The following is a 21157-nucleotide window of genomic DNA, read 5'->3' as shown; positions in this document are numbered from 1 at the left end:
TAGTTCATTCATTGTGAGCATGAGGTTAAAAGCCCATTCATGTCAGTTGATTAATAACATTTTACCTTATCTAATGACCTAAATTAACCAAACAAAATAATGTACAGTATGTGGCTAGAAAATGATCAATCCATTTACAAGATAAGCGTATTCACCAAAACATATATATATATATATATATATAAATAGAAATATGACAAGAAGACCTTGCTCTGCTGCTATAGGCCTATAGCTAACAACCTATGATGAAGAGAAACATCCATGGATTTTGACATTTCGTCATTAAAATCGAAGAAATATCATACTTAAGCTGGGCTCAACAACCACTAGTTAGACAAAATATCAAGTCCTCTATTTATTATTATTATTATTATTTGTCTAATCTCATATATCATCATTCAAAAGGCATTATATTTGTAGGTAAAGAAAAGATAATTAAATGGTCTATACCAGTGAAGCAAAAATTGGCGACACAGTGGAAATATCGGCGACAATGTCGTGTGTCAGACACCGGTGACACCGATAGGGGGGTGGAAGAAGTTTCTGTCAGAGATGTCGGAGAAATATTGCCGGAGTCGACAAATGTCGGTGGAGTCGTCGAAAATCAATGGGAGTGTCGGATTTTTGATGGACAATGGTGGAAACACAGAGGAAAAGCCAGTTGTCGGTGGAGATCTTGGATGGAAATATCGACTGGCCTCTGTCTCAGGAAGCAGAAGAAGAAGAATAAGAAGAAGAAGAAGAAGACCTGCGATCTGCTTCTTCCTACGATCTTCCAAAGCCCAGAGAGAAGAAAAAGAGAGCAGGGAAGGGAAAGGGAAAGAGAGAAGAGGAAGACCAGGCTTCAGAAATCGGCCGACCGGATAGTAGGAAAGGAAAGACTGAAAAAGATTGGGCAGGGGAAAGAAGAAAAGGAGGAATCTGGAGGAAATTTTTTTTATTGATTTTTTAATATTTTAAAAAATATATTAATTTTTTTATTTAATAATTTAATTGTTTAATGAATAGGGCCGGCTCAAGCTTACATTTGGGCCTTGGCCGCCGAAAAGGAAGATAGGGCCTCATAGGAATTTGTTTTTTTTTTTTTTCCTTAAATTATTATATATACTCAATGTTGTTTAGTGTTTAACATTAAAATATTTATTAAAAAAATAATTATACATTAAATATATTATAAAATATATAAAATAAAATTATAATTCCAAGAAATTAAAAAAAAAAACTATGATGCAATATATTAAATTCTCAATTTATTATGAATATAATATTTTTTTTTAATATAATGAAGGCTTTTATTTTTTAATTTTTAGAAGTATTTGTTATGTTACATAAAAAAAAAAAAAAAGAGATACCAATTTGTTTTTTTTTTTAATGAAAATATATATTCTTAATTATTAAAGGAAAAACTGAAAAATGCATTAAAGTAATTAACACTTATTTGCCAACAAATTAGGTTGGTCAAACCATTAATGTATTTATTGCAATTTTTTTTTCAAGATTTGTTGAAATTAATCCATCAATTTATCATCTATAAATCTATTTCATCAATTCATATAAATACTAATCTTATTAAAAAAAATCAAAAAATAAATTAATATTAAAAAACTTGCATAAATATTATTACTTTCATTTCTTTATTTTAAAATACTTGTAATAATCATTTGTAAACCTTTTAATTGAGAGCTTTGGTTTTACATATATATATATATATATTATAAAATTAGAGGCCATAATAATTTGGGGTCCTAAGGCAATGGTTTTGGTGGCCTTACTCTAAAGACAAGTCTGTTAATGAAAGTGCAGAAAGTGGATAGAAGTGTCGAAATTGTTTATTATTTTGATTTCTTTCAATTCAATGTTTATGGATTTTCAAACTGTTAATCGAGTAGTACATTGAAAGAAAAAAAAGTTTGAAATGAAATTAGAATAAAAAAAGTAATAGTAAGTATCATCAAATATTGAGAATATTATATTTGAGAATTTTTTGTATTTTAGTATTATATGTTAAATTATTCTCTATTTTGATACTAAGTAACATTATAATTTATTCACTTATAATAATTTATAATATTTATGAACTATTTTATCTGTATTACAATTATTGTATTTTTATATTATTTTACTATATTAATTATCTCATATGTCAAAATTTGTATTCTAAATTAAAAATTTACAGTTTTCATAACCTTATCGATATTTCCATCGATATCGATATTTTCATCGATATTTTCATAAATTTATACGTTCGACATTTTCATCGATATCGATATTTTCTTCACTGGTCTATATTGATAATTTGATTAAAGAAGCTGATAACTGAACCACCCGAAGACCACGTGGAGAAGAACAGAACTAGAACAAGACCCAATTGTCTATGAGGAATAGTACCTACTTCTCCACATCAGCCAGCAATAAGGAAGGACAAAGCATGCAGTGGCAAGATGAACAATATAAAAAGAAATCAATGTGGAAAGCTCTATAGTGGCCCATACGTCAACTTGGAAAGCTCTACGGTGGCCCGCAAATCAACTCCGAAAGTTCTATAGCAACCCAAATGTCAACTTAGAATATACAATAGTAGACGGAATATCATAACGAAATTCTACTGTGGCCCAAAGTCAACTTAACCCTGCACAACAAACCCATCTCGCAAGACCTATAAAAGGCCCGCTCCATGTTCTGAAGGATTGTAAAATCATTTTACAATTAATGAGAGACAATACACACAACAAACCCATCTTGCAAAGTATACAATTAAAAGGGCAGTGTACCCTCATTGTAAAACCATTTTACAATTAATCAGAGACAATACAAAATCAGGTTGGTTAATTTTCCATGGCAAGTCGCATAAAAAGCACATACAAAGGATTTACTGTTGGCATTTATTTTCTAAATGATTCTTAAGCCTTTTTAATATTAACGAGCCATTACCTGTCTTGAACTATCATAAGGTTTAAAAGAACATTAAACATACATGTATACATTTTTTGGTAAAGAGTTTTTAAAAGGCTATAGTGTCATGAATAGACGTCTATCACAGCACAGAGAGGTATGAATTACGTAGTGAAACATTGGTGTTTCTTTTATCTGCATGCCATTCATTATTTTCACAGAATAAGTGCAATTATCTCAAAGTTGGCACTTAGAGACAATTACACTTCCTAGAGACTGACCTAAGGTAAAAAGTTCGCCAAAGCTGCCTCCAAGTTGGTTGTAGATGCGCATAGCCAACAATTACAATGAAAGTTTTGTAAACTCATAAAACAGAGAGCAATTAATGATTACAAGTCTAGCACAATGTTAATTTTTATGATATTCAAATTTGATAATACGCCAAGGGATGCAAATTCACGATGTTTTAATAAGCCAGCCAATATGAACGTAAAATATTGTCAGGGTTTTCATACCTAAGCCTTTGATGAATTCAAAAAGAATATGTAAAATGCTTCGATTGCGCAGGATGCGATGAATTCAAAAAGAATATGTAAAATGCTTTGAAGAGACCCGAAGGCCCATCATATCTTCAATTATGAAGCATTTAACACTTTCTACAATCACTTCTTTGAATCTCAACTAATAACAGAAATTTATATTTTCACCAATAGCAAGAACCATTATCCCTCTGAAAAGATGGAAAAAGATTTTACATACACCTTGATAGATAAGGCCCAAAATTCATATTTCTATGGCATTATATATATACTTTCAACAATGAACCTGTGTACCTACCTATTAGAATGCTAATTCAGATATAACACTGAAACATATTGAAGTCCTCATTCCTTCCTTATATTCAAGAAACAATGGAAAATCAGAACTTCTACTGAAAAAATCATTCCTATTCCTTTGAACAAAACGATAGGGGAGTTTGTTAAGATCATTTAGGTGATTCTGGACAAACTACTTTCGTTAGGATTGGCGAATTGCTGCGATTCTTCCTTGATGGAATTTGTTGAAAGATATTCTAGGATACTCTCGGTGGAGAAAGGAAAGGAGAAAGGAAAATAATATAGAGCTACCTTTTTTTTTTTAATGTAATTGTTATTTTTGTTATGGAAGCAATAACTTCCTATTTATACAAGTACAAAGTGGGTTTCTTGGCCAACTAAATCATTCATGAATGTTCTAGGTTCTAGGAAACAAAATTTAACTTAAACATTTACACACATGAGGAAGTCAAGTCAAACTTAAACTCTTACACACATGAATATCCTAGGAAGCCAAATTCAACTTGAACACTTACATATATGACGAAGTCAAGTTAAACTTAAACTTTTACATGCCACCTAAGTAGTTCTAGAATTCTCTTTAGAAATGTGCAGCATTAATTGCAACACTCCTCCTTGATGCACATTTCTATTACTCAAATCTTGCTTCTTAGTAATTCGAATTTGTTTTGAAGTAGTGCCTTGATGAAGATGTCCGCTAATTACTCTTCAGTCTTGCAGTATTTGATTGCAATTTCTTTGTTTGCCTCAGCTTCACGGACGAAGTGATATTTTCTTTTAATGTGTTTGGTCATGTTATGGAACATTGGGTTCTTCACCATTGCTATTGCTAACTTGCTATCGCAGTATATTGTTGTTGGTTCATTTTGTGGTTCTCCAAAATCTTCAAATATGTACTTGAGCCATAATGACTGACTTGTGGCATATGCAGCTGTAATATATTCTGCCTTTGTAGATGATTGTGCAACTGTTGCTTGCCTCTTTAATTCCCAAGAGAAAATGCCTGAGTCAAGAGAGAATGCATAGCCAGAAGTACTTCACATGTCATCTACTGATCCTGACCAGTCACTGTCTCTGAATCCAAGCAGTTGTGAATTAGAAATGGATCTATACCATATACCATAATCTTTAGTTCCTTGTAGATATCTGAGTATTCTTTTTACAGCTCCATAATGCACTTGAGTTGAATTCTCCATGAACCTTGATAGCAAACTTGTTGCATACATGATGTCCGGTCTATAGTTGTTAGATATAGAAGACTTCCGATGAGAATTCGAAATGTCGAGTTATTGGCTGGTGGTGATCCATCGTCTTTCTTCATTGTCTGACAATTATCAAGTGGTATTGCTACAGTTTTGCAACCACTCATCTTGAATTTTTTAATAATATCTTTAGTATATTTCTTTTGAGAAATAAACATTCCTTCATCACATTGGTACCTCTAATTCTGAGAAAGTAATGCATCAAGCAAAAATCCGTCATTTCAGATGTCTTCAACATCTCTTTTTTAAATTCCTCAATCATTTTCTCATTGTTTCCTGTATATATAAGATCATCAACATATAAAGAAACAATAAGAGTGTTGTCCGTACCTTGGGTCTTGATGTATAGTGTAGGCTCACTATAGCTCTTCCTGAATCCTTGCTTAATGAAATAGGTGTCAATTCGATTGTACTAGGCTCGTAGGGCTTGTTTTAGTCTGTATAAGGCCTTTTTTAATCTTAGCACTTTATTTTCTTGTCCTTGTACCACAAACCCCTGTGGCTATTCAATGTAAATCTCTTCTTCCAAATAGCCATTAAGGAATGTAGACTTCACATCTAATTGATATATTTTCCACCTCTTTTGAGCAGCTAATGCTAAGAGTGCCCTTTTAGTGTCGAGACGAGCAATAGGAGCAAATGTTTCATTGTAGCCAATTTTGAATTGCTACTTATATCCTTTTGCCACTAGTTGAGCCTTATGTTTTTGTATCGATCCATCAGAGTTAAGTTTTGTCTTATATACCTACTTTACTCCAATGACATCTTTGTTCAAAGGAAGATCCACCAACTCCCATGTTTTATTCTTTTCGATCATTCTTATCTCTTCTTCCATTGCTTTGACCCAGACTTCATGTTTTGAAGCTTCTTTAAAACTCCCAGGCTCCACTATGGCCAAGTTGCATGATTCATAAATCTCTATTGATAGTCGAGTTCTTCGAGGAGTTAATGCTGGTGATGAATCCTTTGGCTCGATTTATTGCTGCATTTGATGAGTTGGAGATTCTTGATTTGTCTCTTGAGGTCCTTGAGTTTCATCTGGCTCCTCCTCTCTTTGTTATTCTATTGCTGGTACACAAATTTTCTTCCTTTCAACTTCTTTAGTTTTCCAGTTGTAGGATGCATCTTCATCAAACTGAACGTCTCGACTGATGATTAACTTGTTTGATTCCAGGCTATAAATTCGATAGCCTTTTGATTGCAAGCTATAGCCAAGAAATATACCCTTTTCTGTCTTGTCATATATTGTACATGAATCACCTTCAAGGTTCAAAGAGTATCCTTTCTCTATCATTTGACCAACACTAAGTAGATTTTGATTTGTTGAAAGGACTAAAATACATCATTAATGCATCGTTTACCTTTTTTGGTTTCTACAGCAATGGATCCTTTTCCCGTAGCCTCTATAAATTCCTTATTTCCAATTTTAACTTTTGTTCGTATTTTATTTAGACTACAGAAAATACTTTCATCTTTTGTCATGTGGTTACTGCAACCACTATCTAAATATCAAGTGCCTTTTTTATCTTCACCTTGTGAGATATAGAATATATGATTTTCTATGTCCTTCAATAAAATTAACTTGATGTATGTTTTTAAAGCGACAATCTTTTCCTACGTGCCCAAATTTTCTACAAACTTTGCACTGTGGTTTTCCTTTCTTTTTCCAAATGACTTTTTCTTTTGCAAATATCACAAGGAGGATATTTGCTATTTTTGTTTTGGTTATTTCAAGAATTTTCTTGTGGTTTTTTCCATCCATCTTTAGTATTTTGAGACCGCATTTTTATTTTAGACTGAAAAGCATTTTCCATAGAATTTTCATTCCGCCTACTCAATCTTTTCTCATATACTTCTAGAGAGCCCATTAATTATGTTGCTGTTAAGTTTTCAATATCTTAGATTCTTCAATAGCAGTAATAATTGCATTATATTTTTCTGTACAACTAATTAAAATTTTTTCTCCTACTTTCTTTTCAAAAATATTCTCTCCATAGGCCCTCATTTGATTAACTACTTTTATTCTTGAGTAGTAATCTTTAGCAGTCTCAAAATCTTTCATTTTTAAATTTTCAAAATCTTTTCTTAGAGTCTGTAGTTTTATGGCACGTACTTGAACTTTGCCTTGAAACTCCTCCTGTAGTGCATCTCATGCCTCCTTTGCTGTTGTAGCTCCCATAATCCTTGGAAAGATTTCATCCGCCACGGCTTGTTGCAGAACGAACAAAGCTTGGGAATCCTTTTGTTGATTCTCATCAAGCTTTTTCTTTTGATTGTCATTAAGTATGGTAATGTTAGTAGGAATAGTGTAGCCCTCACTAACAATATCCCATAATTTTTGGGATCTAAAATAATTGGTCATCTTTATAGACCAAAAATTGTAGTTTTCACCACTAAAGACTAGAACTGAAATTGTACGGAAGTTGTTCTCGACCATGGTGAATGAAAATAACTACACCTAGTTAATGAACAAATTAGGCTCTGATACCACTTATGTAATTTATTGAAAGATATTCTGAGATACTCTCAGTGGAGAAAGGAAAGGAGAAAGGAAAATACGATAGAGCTACCTTTTTCTTTTTCTTTTTTTAATGTAATTGTTATTTTTGTTGTGGAAGCAATAGCTTCCTATTATACAAGTACAAGGTGGGTTCCTTGGCCAACTAAACCATCCATGAATGTTCTAGATTCTAGGAAGCAAAGTTTAAGTTAAACACTTACACACATGAGAAAGTCAAGTCAAACTTAAACTCTTACATACATGAATATCCTAGGAAGCCAAGTTCAACTTGAATACGTACACATATGAGGAAGTCAAGTCAAACTTAAACTCTTACATGCCACCAAAGTAGTTCTAGAATTCTCTTTAGAAATGTGCAGCATTAATTGCAACATTCTTGAAGAACTACTTATCTTCGTCTATGGAAATGTACGGCGTGTTGGATCCAACTTCCTATCGACAAATCCTGCAAGGATCGCTTTCTGTGTTGGATTTTTTGCTGGGGAGTAAATAGCCCAGAGGAAACCATAGGGATCCATGATCTCGCCCTCACACATATCGCAGATGTCAACAATCTGGCCCACAGAGACTGCTTCTCTCACTGCCCTAGCTATTGCTTCATCTACGTCCTTAGTTCTCAAATTGTGGCCACCTTGAATTTAATTATCATCAATCTTCACCCTGGCCAGACACATTTAAAATTAAACAGAAGCAACAAAGTCTCAGTATATAAATATGAATTCCAAAATATACCAATTCTATATAGCTTTCATATAGGAATAAATTTGCCAATCTATGGTAAAGCTTGCACAATTTTTTGTTCACATCAATATTCATTCTCATTTGGGTTTTATTGAAGGTTAATAATTTATGCCAAGAGAAATCATGCAGTTTAAAGAGTCAAGTCTCATGCATTTAGGATTTTTAACAAAGCATAGGAATGTTAGATAAATAACATGGATATATGTGTATATATGTGGAATAACAATTGTCAATAATCATTATCAAATACAAGAAATAAAAATATAAAATAAAAACCTGTATGTCCTTAGTTTTAATCTGCTGGTTGAAAAATAATCCGAAGCCTGTGTGATACCACAGTGTCCTTAAGACAATTTCCGTATCATCGGTGCAGATGTTTTCTGACGGTTGTCTCCCAGGATACAACGGAATCGAAAACTTTTGGATGTAGCACCACCAAAGCTTTCCCTCGAACTTTTTGTATACCTCTGCTTTACCACTCTGTAAATGCAAACCTTTTAGGAAAACTTTTCACTGTTCAAACAAGAATAAAAAAAAAAAAACAATCATTTTTCTTACTCTCTTCTCCCTCTATTTTCTTGTACCCCAAAAAAGCCTCTTTCTTTTCCTTCTTTTACTCTTTCCTTTTCCAAAAACCCAAAATGGCAACAAAATAAATTTCATTTAATGCCCACTATTACAAATCGTCCAAATCATTCAAATTCCTTAAAACGTTACAATCCCCCACATAAATGATTTGACTTCTAAGGATTATGCAAGACTCTGGTGGTAAAGCTCTGCAGTTGGAACCTGCATAGGATAGGTAGATGTTACTCTTTGAACCTTCCTTTGTGAAACTATATCTTCTTTACTGACTAATGGTAGATGCGATATCTTTGAACCATTTCGTCGTTTGTGTAAATGACAACATAGTTCACACAAATTCCTCTCTGGTACACTTCAGTTCTCACTGTTGTGTTCATTTTGGCCTTGAACACCTGCCTGGTTCTGTGAGAGTTTCTAAAGAATTGTGCCTTTATCAATTCGCCTTTGAAGCGGCCACTCTTCTCTCTCACATAGGTGATTTCTATTTCCAATGTAATCAGCATAACTATGCATAGATTACTAAACACACATTTTTAGGAATCATTAAAAGCATACTTCATGCTTAACCTCTATCTATCACTGTTTCATCATAGGAATGGGCAGAGGATTAACCCCCACAGTGATTCATACCAGTCTTTACAATTGCGTTGTCCCATTGAACCTAGATCTTGGGATCTCCAGTCAACTAGGTTGGGTTTCCATCGTATCGACTTTACTCATGGACTTCAATCCCATTCCCCTCGATGACTTCTCAACTAGTTCTCTATTTAACCCTTTAGTTAGCAGATCCACAATGTTATTCTTTGACTTTACATAGTCTATTGAGATAACTCCAGTTGAGATTAACTGTCTAATAGAATTGTGTCTACGACAAATATGTCTAGATTTTCCATTATACATAATATTCTGTGCCCTGCCAATCGCAGATTGACTATCACAATGTATACTTATAGCTGGCACAGGTTTAGGCCACCTTAGAATGTCCTCTAAGAATTGGCATAGTCATTCTGCCTCTTCTCCACATTTATCTAATGCAATGAACTCTGATTCCATCGTGGATCGAGCTATTATTGTTTGTTTTGAGGACTTCCACGTTACAGCTGCACCCGCTAATGTAAATACATAGCCACTAGTGGATTTTGAATCCTTTATATCTGATATCCAGTTAACATCACTGTATCCTTCTAATACAGCAGGATATCTCGTATAGTGCAGTCTGTATTCACGAGTATATCGTAAGTATCTTAATACTCTAACGATTCCTTTCCAATGTTCATCATTTGGATTACTCGTGTATCTACTTAGTCTACTTATAGCATAGGCTAAGTCTGGTCTTGTACAATTCATTAAATACATCATACTTCCAATCACCCTTGCATATTCCATTTGAGCTACACTCTCTCCTTTATTCTCAGATAAGTGTAAACTCACATCAATGGGTGTTCTGGCTATATTAATGTCATCTTTACTAAAATTAGCTAGTATTTTATCTACATAATGCGTTTGACTAAGAATGATACCATTAGAAGTCCTGGTGAGTTTCATCCCTAAAATCACATTTACAAGCTCCATATCTTTCATATCAAATTTAGATTTCAACATCGCTTTTGTAGTTTGGATCATATTGTCGTCACTACCTACTATGAGTATGTCATCTACATACAGACAAAGAATGACATATCCATTCTCTATATCTTTTACATAGACGCACTTGTCACACTCATTTATCTTAAATCCATCACTAAGCATGGCACTATCAAATTTTTGATGCCATTGCTTTGGGGCTTGTTTAAGTCCATACAAGAACTTTACCAATCTACAGACTTTTTTTTCTTGTCCTGGTGTCGAGAAACCCTCAGGTTGCTCCATGTAGATCTCTTCATCGAGATCTCCGTTAAGAAAGGCTATTTTCACATCTATTTGATGTACTTCAAGATTTTGCAATGCAGCAATCTCCAGTACCATCATTATGGAATTTATTTTCGTCACTGGAGAATAAGTATCAAAATTGTCAAGGCCTTCTTGTTGCTTGTATCCTTTAATTACAAGCCTTGCCTTGTATTTATCTATTGTTCCATCTGCTTTCATCTTCCTTTTAAATATCCATTTGTAACCTAATGGTTTACAACCTGGAGGAAGATTTACTAATTTCCAGGTATGATTTTGCAAGATGGAATCAATCTCACTTTTTATGGCTTCTTTCCATAAATTTCCTTCAGGAGAACTAACAGCTTCTTGGAAGCTTTGAGGTTCACTTTCTAGCATATAAGTAAGAAAATCCGGACTGTAGGATTTTTCTGTTCTTACTCTTTTGCTTCGTCTTAATTCAACCTCAGTTTCAACTTCAGTCTCCTGATCTTGATTACTATCATGATTATCATCACTGATAGTATCATAAGTTCGTTTAGACGAACTCGGTCCTTCTTCAACTTTATACGGAAAATTATATTCGAAAAATGATGCATTTCTTCAGAACTTAACAGCATTACATTCATCATTTCTTTCAAAGTTCTATTTTTTCGTTCAGCCACACCATTCGATTGTGGCGAATATGGTGGAGTAACTTCATGTATTATGCCATGTTGAGCACAATACTCTCCAAATGGAGTTACATACTCTCCACCACGATCACTTCTGATCACTTTAATTTTGCGGGTGAGTTGATTCTCAACTTCCGTTTTATAGAGAATAAATTTCTCTCTAGCCTCATCCTTGCTCTTAAGCAGGTACACATAGCAATATTTTGTGCTATCATCAATAAAGGTGATAAAATATTTATTACCACCTCTAGTCGATGCAAACTTTAAATCACATACATCACTATGTATTAAATCCAGAGGTTCATTATTTCTTTCAATTGTTTGATATGATAACCTCTTTAATTTCGCTTCTACACAAGTTTCACACTTATGTTTGGTATCAATATCAAACGTGGGAATATGATTCAAGTTAATTAACCTCCGCAGAGAATTAAAATTAGCATGACCTAGTCTACCATGCCACAAAATGGAAGACTCAAGCAAGTAAACGGAAGAAGTACTAGCTTTATTATTAATAAACTTTGGCTTTACAGTCATTACATTCAATTTGAACATACCATTGACTTCATAACCCTTTCCCACAAACATCCCATACTTCGACAAGATAACCTTGTCTGACTCAAACACTAATCTAAAACCATGTTTGATTAGCAGCGATCCAGACACCAAATTCTTTCGAATGTCTGGTACATACAATACACTATTTAGAGTCAAATCCTTCCCAGAGGTCATCTTCAGGACAATCTTGCCCTCCCCTTAGATTTCCGATGTGGTAGACTTACCCATGAACAACTTCTCCCCATTTGCCTTTGGTTCGAAGGAGGTGAACATGCTCCTATCTGCACATACGTGGCAGGTTGCACCTGTATCTATCCACCACTCTTTTGGGTTAGAACCCACTAAGTTCATCTCAGAGACAACAACGCTTAGGTCAATATCATCAACCTCTCTTGTGATGTGCTCCATCATCTGTGCCTCCTTGTTCCTTTTTCTTTTCAGCAATCTACAATCTGCCGCTCTATGACCCATCTTGTCATAATTGAAGCATTTTCTTTGGAACTTGGCCTTTTTGAAGATGACTCCTTTAGGCCCCAACTTGGAACTCATTCCAGGTTTCTTCTTTTGACTCTTGGAGATAGTCCTATGCTCCACAACATTGGCCTTCACAGCAGCCTTCATGGATCTCCTATCAGATCTCCTATTATCATCTTCTATGCGAAGCTTGCTAACAAGAGCCTCCATATCCATCTCCTTTCTTTTGTGCTTCAGATAATTCCTGAAGTCACTCCAGCTTGGAGGTAGTTTCTCAATCATACAAGTCACTTGAAAGGCTTCATTAATGATCATCCCTTCAGCAAGAAGTTCTTGGATGAGCACTTCCAACTCATGTACCTGACTTATTAGTGGCTTGGTATCCACCATCATATAGTCCAAAAATCTGCCTACCACAAACTTTCTGGATCTAGCATTCTCGGTCTTGTACTTCCGGTCCAAAGTTTCCCACAGCTCTTTCGTTGACTTCGCGCTACAGTACACTCCGTATAGGGAATCAGATAGGCCATTAAGGACATAATTCCGACATAAATAATTGGAATTCTTCCACACATCCACCGCCATCAAAGTTTCTTAGTCACTCTCTTCACTACTAGATGGTGCGTCCTCAGTTAGGAACCTTGCAAGGCCCAATGTAGTCAGGTAAAACAACATCTTCTGTTGCCACCTTTTGAAATTCGCTCCATCGAACTTCTCAGGTTTTTCCGCATGACTTGCAGTAAGAGGAGTTTGAACCACAGGAGTCTGTTTTGCCACTTGTGCAACGGACACATCTCCACTTACCATTTCTGTAAAATCACAAAAACCAGAAATCAATTAGTTGTTATTCTATCTTAAAAACTAATTCCAACCAATTTCCAATAGGAAAACACAAACAATATGATTTTCTAGGGTTTCTGTATACACCCACAAAATTGCTGTATATACCCACAAAATACTGTTCACAACTGTTCATAGGCATTGTTCACGTACTGTCACTGACACATGGCATCACCAGAGGCTGACACGTGGCACTGTTATATGCTGACACATGGCACCACGGGAGATCAACACGTGGCACCTTTAATAGGTCGCAACGTGTTAACTCAATGATCCAACATGTGGCTCTCTTAGAGGACGACACGTGTCATTTGTGACTGGTCGACACGTGGCGTTGCTACTGTGTGACATGTGGCGTTGCTACTGTGTGACATGTGGCATCTCCACGGTTCGCCACGTAGCCTTGCCACTGTGCACGGTGTCACTATTCATTTTGCCACGTGCGTGCTCTCTCATAGCGACACATGGCGTGTCCATACCAATTGGGCCACTGTTCAGGTGGGCTGGGTCTTATCTGGGCTTGGGCCTTGGGTTGAATAGTAGCCTATTCTAACCTGGGTTGGACCTTTGTACTGGGCCAGATCCAACAGTACCCAATTTCAGACCCATTAATCCAAAATCCGGCCCATTTACCCATTTTTAACCCTTCTTCAACCTCCAACCGGGTCAAATTCAACCCATTTTACTGGTAAACGGATTTTCTGACCTGGTTCATATTTTTTTTTCACCTCTTTTTCACTAATCCAGCACCAAAAATTGCCCAAAAATCATCAAAAATCTTAAAATTCATGGGTAATTCAATTTTGGAAAAAAAAAATTTAATTTTAAACAATGATAAGGAATTGCCCAAGAATTTTCAAACCCATAAGAAACAACTTTCTCACAAACCCAACACAACAAATAGATCAAATCATGGACATGTATATTTTACAAAAATATTTATAAACATTTGAATAAGTAAAAACAAAAAATACCACATGTCCATCACACAACCCACTCGGGTTTGAAGCCTTTTTTTTTTTTTTTAAACAAAAACTTTACACCCGAAAGTCACTAATCAAGAACAAGATTGAACAATCCACATATATAAACATATATTCATGCGGAAAATTGTCTTGAGAATGTTAGAAAAATAACATGTATATATGTGTATATATGTGGAATAACAATTGTCAATAATCATTATCAAATACAGCAAATAAAAATATAAAATAAAAACCTGTATGTCCTTAGTTTTAATTTGCTGGTTGAAAAATAGTCCGAGGCCTGTGTGATACCACAGTGTCCTTAAGATAATTTCCTTGTCCCACCGGTGCAGATGTTTTCTGACGGTTGTCTCCCAGGATACAACGGAATCGAAAACTTTTGGATGCAACACCACCAAAGCTTTCCCTCGAACTTTTTGTATACCTTTACTTTACCACTCTCTAAATGCAAACCTTTTAGAAAAACTTTTCACTATTCAAACAAGAATAAAAACAAAAAAACAATCGTTTTTCCTACTCTCTTCTCCCTCTATTTTCTCGTACCCCAAAAAAGCCTCTTTCTTTTCCTTATTTTACTCTTTCCTTTTCCAAAAACCCAAAACGGCAACAAAATAAATTTCATTTAATGCCCACTATTACAAACCGACCAAATCATTCAAATTCCTTAAAACGTTACAAGGAATTCATCGAGAAACCATATTATTAAAACAATGTTCAATTGCAAAACCATACGAATTATTAAAAAATAAAAATAAAATAAAAAATAAAAAATAAAAAGTGCTTACAGATTGTCCCGCTTCTCGCAAATGTTAATTTGTATGCCACAAAGATTGAGTTCAGCAGAAACATGACAGCATCGATAAGTGAGCTTAAGAATGAAGACATGATCGGGATGACAAAATTCCAAAGCACCAAAGGCTTCCTTGTAGAAGGAGACGGCCTTTTGAACTTCGCTATCGGGTACTTCCACATAAAATGGTAACACCACCAGACACGACAATATCCTCTCTCGCTTTTCATGCTCCTCCATACTAAACGCCGCCTTCTTTGCCAACACCGGCGCCATTGTTACCGGCTCTCCCTGTGTGTCAAACACAGATTTTTTCATCAAATCCTGCCGAGACCACCACAAGCGGCGTCGGGTTAATTTTCACGCTCGTCGCCGATGTTTGCACCTCCTGCATCATCTTGAAAGTGCAAAAACCCTCTTCTACCAAAATAAAAAATAAAATAAAATAAAGCACAAACCCTAACACAGATGAATGAAAATAAAAAATAAAATAAAAGGGGTAGGATTTACGAATTGCATTTTGGCAACGGGCGTGGCCAGGTAGAGAGGTGAGGTTACACGCAACTTTTTTTTTTTTTTTTTTTTTTTTGGGAAAAAAATGCGCAACCTTTTTTTTTTTTTTTTTTTGCATGCAATGCACAACCTTTATTAATGTAAAATTTGCTTAATTTTCTTTTTCTATTTTTTTCATTATTATTATTTTTTGCTTTAAATTTATGTATTATTATTATTATTATTATTATTATCTGCAATGTCATTTTATGTATAACGCACAAGTTTTTTTTTTTTTTGTTGAATTCTTTTCTTTTCACGGGTAGGGAGTATTTTCATATTGAAGTGGGAGATTTGAATTTGTGTTGTCTGTGGCTATTAACATTGGATTATTTCTATACAGTCAACACCTTTTTTTTTAATGAAATAGTAATTTTAGAACTATTAAATTATTAACCAAATTCTATAGGTTTATTTTCCATTATTTTAGACTATTATCAATTTTTTACCCTTAATAAATTGTCAAGCCCATTGGTAAATTGTTATTGAAAAAAAGAAAAAAGTGCTTTGGTAAGTTTGGTGAATTTAGAATTACTCAAAAATTTTATGATTTTAGATTATAATTATTTTGTTTACTATTAATAAACTGAAGTTCTTTGGTAAATTTGGTGAGTCTATAATTATTTAAAATTTATAAAAAATAAATATAAAAAGATTGGAATTTTTTTTAATTTGGAGAGAGAAATTTTATTACCTTAATCCAGAACCTGGGTTACTATGGTCATTCCAAATATTCTTAAAAAAATATTTGGTTAATCGATTTTAACTGTTTGGATTGGATACTGTTCAAATTGAACAAAGCCGACTGTTGAGATTTAGCTGGCTTTAAACCGAACAATCGCTTTGCACCTTGGTCCGGAAAGGGGCCCAAAGCATTGGGCCAAATCTCCCTTATCTAACTTCGTGTGGAATCAACAAAAACAAACTTTCATCAATTTACCTCCAAACTCCAAAATAATAAAGTCTGTAAACAGTTTTTTTTTTTTTCTTAATATTATGAGAAAACTAAACTATCATATTTACAAATATAAACAATGTTTACAAATATAACTAAATTATTAAAATTTAAAATTTTGACAAATATGATAATTTATTTCTTTATTATTATGTCATACCAAAAGTGAGAATATCTACTCTACATTCTATATGATCATTCAACCAAATTTAAGAACAAAAACAACTATTACCTATTACATTCCACCGTTTTTTTGTTTTCACACATAGTGTTTTCTTTTCTTTTCTTTTTCCCTTCCTTTTTTTTTTTTTTGTCACTAGGTGTGCATGTATTTTTTTATTTATTTATGTATTTGGTAAAGAGGAGGATCCAAGGGTCCAAAACAAGAAAAAGACTACAAAGGAACATATCTATATGCTGCAACACCAAGTTGGTCTTCAATTATGCCTGTATCAAGAACTTAGGTAGACTAACTTATAGTTGTCTTCATTACCCCGAAAAAAAAAAAAAAAAAAAAAACTTATAGTTGTCTAATTGTAAGTACCAAATAACAAAAAATACATCTCAAAAAAAAAAAAAAAACAAAAACAAAAAACAAAAAATAAATCTGCGCTATTTTTCTTTTTTAATGCGGAAATTGAAAATTCAAATTCATGGTCAAATGTCTAAAAACATAAGTAATGGTTTTGTTAATAGAAGAGAGCACACATAAAGTATTTGTTAGAGTATCCGAAAGAATTATTTTTTATACTCTTTATTTTACAAAGTTGACTTTTAACAGAAAACTCTAATAAATTTTTTTTATCTTGATTTCTAATATAAAAAATGAATTTGACTCTCTAACTATAGAAAATCAAACTTATTATTTATTTTAATATTATATTATTTTAATTTAATGTATAATAAATTATTATACCATTATTATAACATTTAAAAGAGAACTTACATAGAAGGAAAATAGAAATATAAACAAAGCAAAAAATATTTGACGATGAAAGAAAAATAAATAGTATAAATAACGGATGTTGTTGTTGTAAGATACTTTAAAATTTCATTCTCTAGTGGAGATTTGGCATTCATACCATGCATGTATATCGGGCGTTACCCTGGGTGTTCATTTGTTTGTTTTCCTCTTCCACAATTCACTTTTTATCATTTCTTGTCGATAAAAGTTTAATCCATAGAGTAGTGTCTTCTATTTTTGTTGAGTTTAATCCATAGAGTAGCGTCTTCTATTTTTGTTGTTACTTTTAACATAGAAAGAGTGGGTTGTAGATAATTTGAACAAAGATAGCAGCAGAATTTAAAGAGTCCCCTTAAGTTTCACAAGTAAAGAGGTGAAGGATGCATGCTGCAGTTTTAACTAAAGGCTCAAGCTATGGAATCTTTCCTTTTCATCGAAGAGAAGAGACATCACCTAAATTCCTTTTATTATTGTTATTATTATTATATCATCTACGTTCCTGAAATTAAATGTTTGTCGTTACTATCATTTTCTTTTAAGCGTGAACTATTACACTCATATAAATACATTTCATTCTTTACATTTTAGTGAGTTGGAGTATCATATAAGATCATGAGGTTCTAATTTGCATCCTATCATATCATATAAGGTACTACTCCGACTCCATGAGGTTCTAACTTGCATCCTATCACATCATTGTCGTAAATAAAAGGAACATGAATATCAAAACAAACATCTTAGCTCCATTTCTCAAAGGAAAATACATCAGTTCCAATTTTAAAAATTAAAAGAAGTGATTTTTCATTAAAAAGTTAAATTTCTACTGTACCAAGCATTCACAATAATATTCGAAAATAGTATTCTAACGATTGTTTAGCATCTCAAAATTCAGTGGCATTCCTTCTTTCCTTCCTTTTGAATCAATATGCAAGCAGTAAACAAAGAAGAACAATTACATATCAAACAAATATCTATGTTATACTAATTTGATATTAAACTACAATCCTAAGAAGGAAATTTTTGACTGACAAAATAATCTTTTTTCTCCCCACTAAGATGTTTTTCAGCCAATCGGATACAGTATTTCCCACATACAATTTGACCGCAAGCATAAAATTGCTGTCATTGATTAGCAAAACTGTATCAGGATATATGAAAGTATATGACAAACCTTTGAAAAGAGGTCCTTCCAAAGAGTTTGCCAAAATGAGATGTCGGATGATTGAGGCTTTACATGAGAAAAATATGCAAATTGATTTACGTTATTTACGGCAAAAAGAATGACCTTCGCAAGCACTTCATAGATGTCAAAGAACAGATAACACCCATAATTTGCCAATAGAAAACAACCCCGGATATGAAAAACGAATAATTTACACAACATGCTAAAGAATGGAGAGGCCAATTTGACTGTAGAGAAATAGGATAAAATGAAATCCGTTGAGGGTAAACATGAGACAATACTTTTTGATAAGCTTTCAAGAAAGCAAAACTAGAACTATGCAATTTTGGTAGGAAAACGGAGAAATCAAAATGATAAAGGAAGAGAGTTCAACTTATGTGTATACCTAAAATGAATAGATATGAATAGAGAACCTCCAACGGTGAGATTAAAGCTTCAATCAACTAGAAAACCACACTGCAAAAGTACTTCAACAGAATCCAAACATTACTAAAGAATAGCTCACCCATTTAAAAAAAAAGGCTTCATAATGGTGTTAAAATGTCTAACATCTCTTTTAAGGGGATAAATGAAAGGTTTAGTGAGAAGGAACACTAGCAACTCCACTATACGAGTTACTCCTAAAGACCATTTCACCGCCTTCTTGAAATTTTGAAGAAATAACATTGTCCCTAGATACATGTGTCTTGATTTCACATCCCATGCTTCAATCCACTTGAAAAGTGGTTCACAAAGGTGAGATGCAGCTGCCTTCAAGAGAGGTACATTCTTATAGAGATCATAAAATCTGATAATAACAATTACAAGTGAAATATACAGAGTTCGAAATGTAGGTCGCATCCAGGGACAATAAAGTTTACAAAACAATAGATAGGATTGGAAGAAGATAACCCATGTAGGAAGACTGGACTCAATCATAGTGAGAAGTTTCAAGTCGGAGGTTATTATCGGCCTAAATTTAAATGGAAGATCTTTGTTGTTGAACCTCAATAGTAAAAGAGTGTCCTTGTATCCCACACTTTCAATATCATTATCTGCGTCAACATTTGGCTCTTCTACCTGATGATCCATACAAGCTATATCATCTGTGTCAAAAGGAGGGTCTCTAACATCAAAGAAAACATCTTCAGAGAAATTACTTCTGTTAATTTTCAAAATTGAAACTAAGATTTTTTTAGTGGAACTGAGATGTTTGAATGTAAATGTTCATTTTATTCCCTATTTGCAAGTTAAAAGAGCCTCTGTTTTTGTGCTTATTGGCTCAAAAGGGAACATGTAATTAAGCATAAAAAGTTTCAAAAAGATTACCAAAAAAAAAAAAAAAAAAAAAGGTTCAACTTAAAAAATTCACCAAATTGATTTATTGTCAAAATGAGCGGCTAATATACAAACGTTATATGACAGGATGCTAGTCGTTACCTAATTAGTTAATAGTTTAACAGATTATCAAACTAAAATGTAAAAAAAAAAAAGAATTAATGTATTGATTATGTAGCTTATTAGCAAAAGTTCAAATTCAGTTTACTTAGAAGCCTTTAAACCAATGAGAAAAGTTTATATGCACCACGTTGTATGGGTGTTGTGGTGTGCATTGTTTTAAAAGACTCGTTTGGGCTTGCCTCGAGGTGAGGTACACAAAAAATGTCTCAAGTTTTAAAATTTGGGGCATTACTCCTGTGAGCAATATGCTTCAGGAGATGTGTCACATATCCCAGACATAAAAATGCCATTTTTTAGGCCTTGAATCTCACAGATGTAATTGAATCTAATCTTTTTTATTTTTTATTTATAAAAACATTATCTTACCTTTATTATTTATTATTTATAAATTAGAAGTTATGTTATATTGTATATTTATCTATAATCTATTGATTTACAGTTTTGTAAATTTTAGTTGGTTTATTTTGCAGTTTAAAAATTATTTATATTTTTATCTTTTAATTTCATACCAAATTAAATATATATATTAAAATTTAATTTTTGAAAAGTTTAGGGCCTCAAGGCCTTAGTATTTATGCCTTGCTTCATAATAATGAAAATGCATCATCTGTTACTTTCACCTTTTAAAACATTGGTAGTGTGGTGACACGATGGTGTGATACCAACATTAGATACAAAACGTTCTCTAAAGATGGCCTTCAGTTTATAAAAGTTTGCATGGTCAGGGACAAAGCTAGTGCATGGGGGACCATGGCATCCATGTTTTTTAAATTTTTTTATATTACATACATGTATATGTATTTAAAAGAAACTAAATTAATATTTGCGAAAATAATATTTTGACACCTCAAATAAGGTTAGTATATATATTATCTAATAAGTTAGTTATGATCTTTTGGTTTAGATAATTTAGTTTTTTATCAAAATTTTGATGGTAAATAGTAATCAACATTTATACTATAATCAGTTATTAAATTGAAGTGTTTATATTTTTTCCTTTTATACTTAATTACGAAAGCATACAAACACATACTTAAA

At 33.2% G+C, this 21157-nt stretch overlaps 1 long non-coding RNA gene across 1 annotated transcript; it reads right to left on the bottom strand.

The window, feature by feature from the left end:
* Positions 1-3567: 3567 nt before the first annotated feature.
* Positions 3568-8970, bottom strand: LOC125424118 (uncharacterized). The gene is made up of 2 exons (XR_009640775.1): positions 8529-8970; positions 3568-8171 (listed from the first exon to the last, which is right to left on the bottom strand). It is a non-coding gene; the product is annotated as an uncharacterized LOC125424118 (long non-coding RNA).
* Between the last annotated feature and the right edge of the window lie 12187 nt (positions 8971-21157).

The sequence above is a fragment of the Ziziphus jujuba genome, chromosome 9, assembly GCF_031755915.1.
Source record: "Ziziphus jujuba cultivar Dongzao chromosome 9, ASM3175591v1".
Lineage (NCBI taxonomy): Eukaryota > Viridiplantae > Streptophyta > Magnoliopsida > Rosales > Rhamnaceae > Ziziphus > Ziziphus jujuba.
This window is presented reverse-complemented; position numbering and strand designations above follow the sequence as displayed.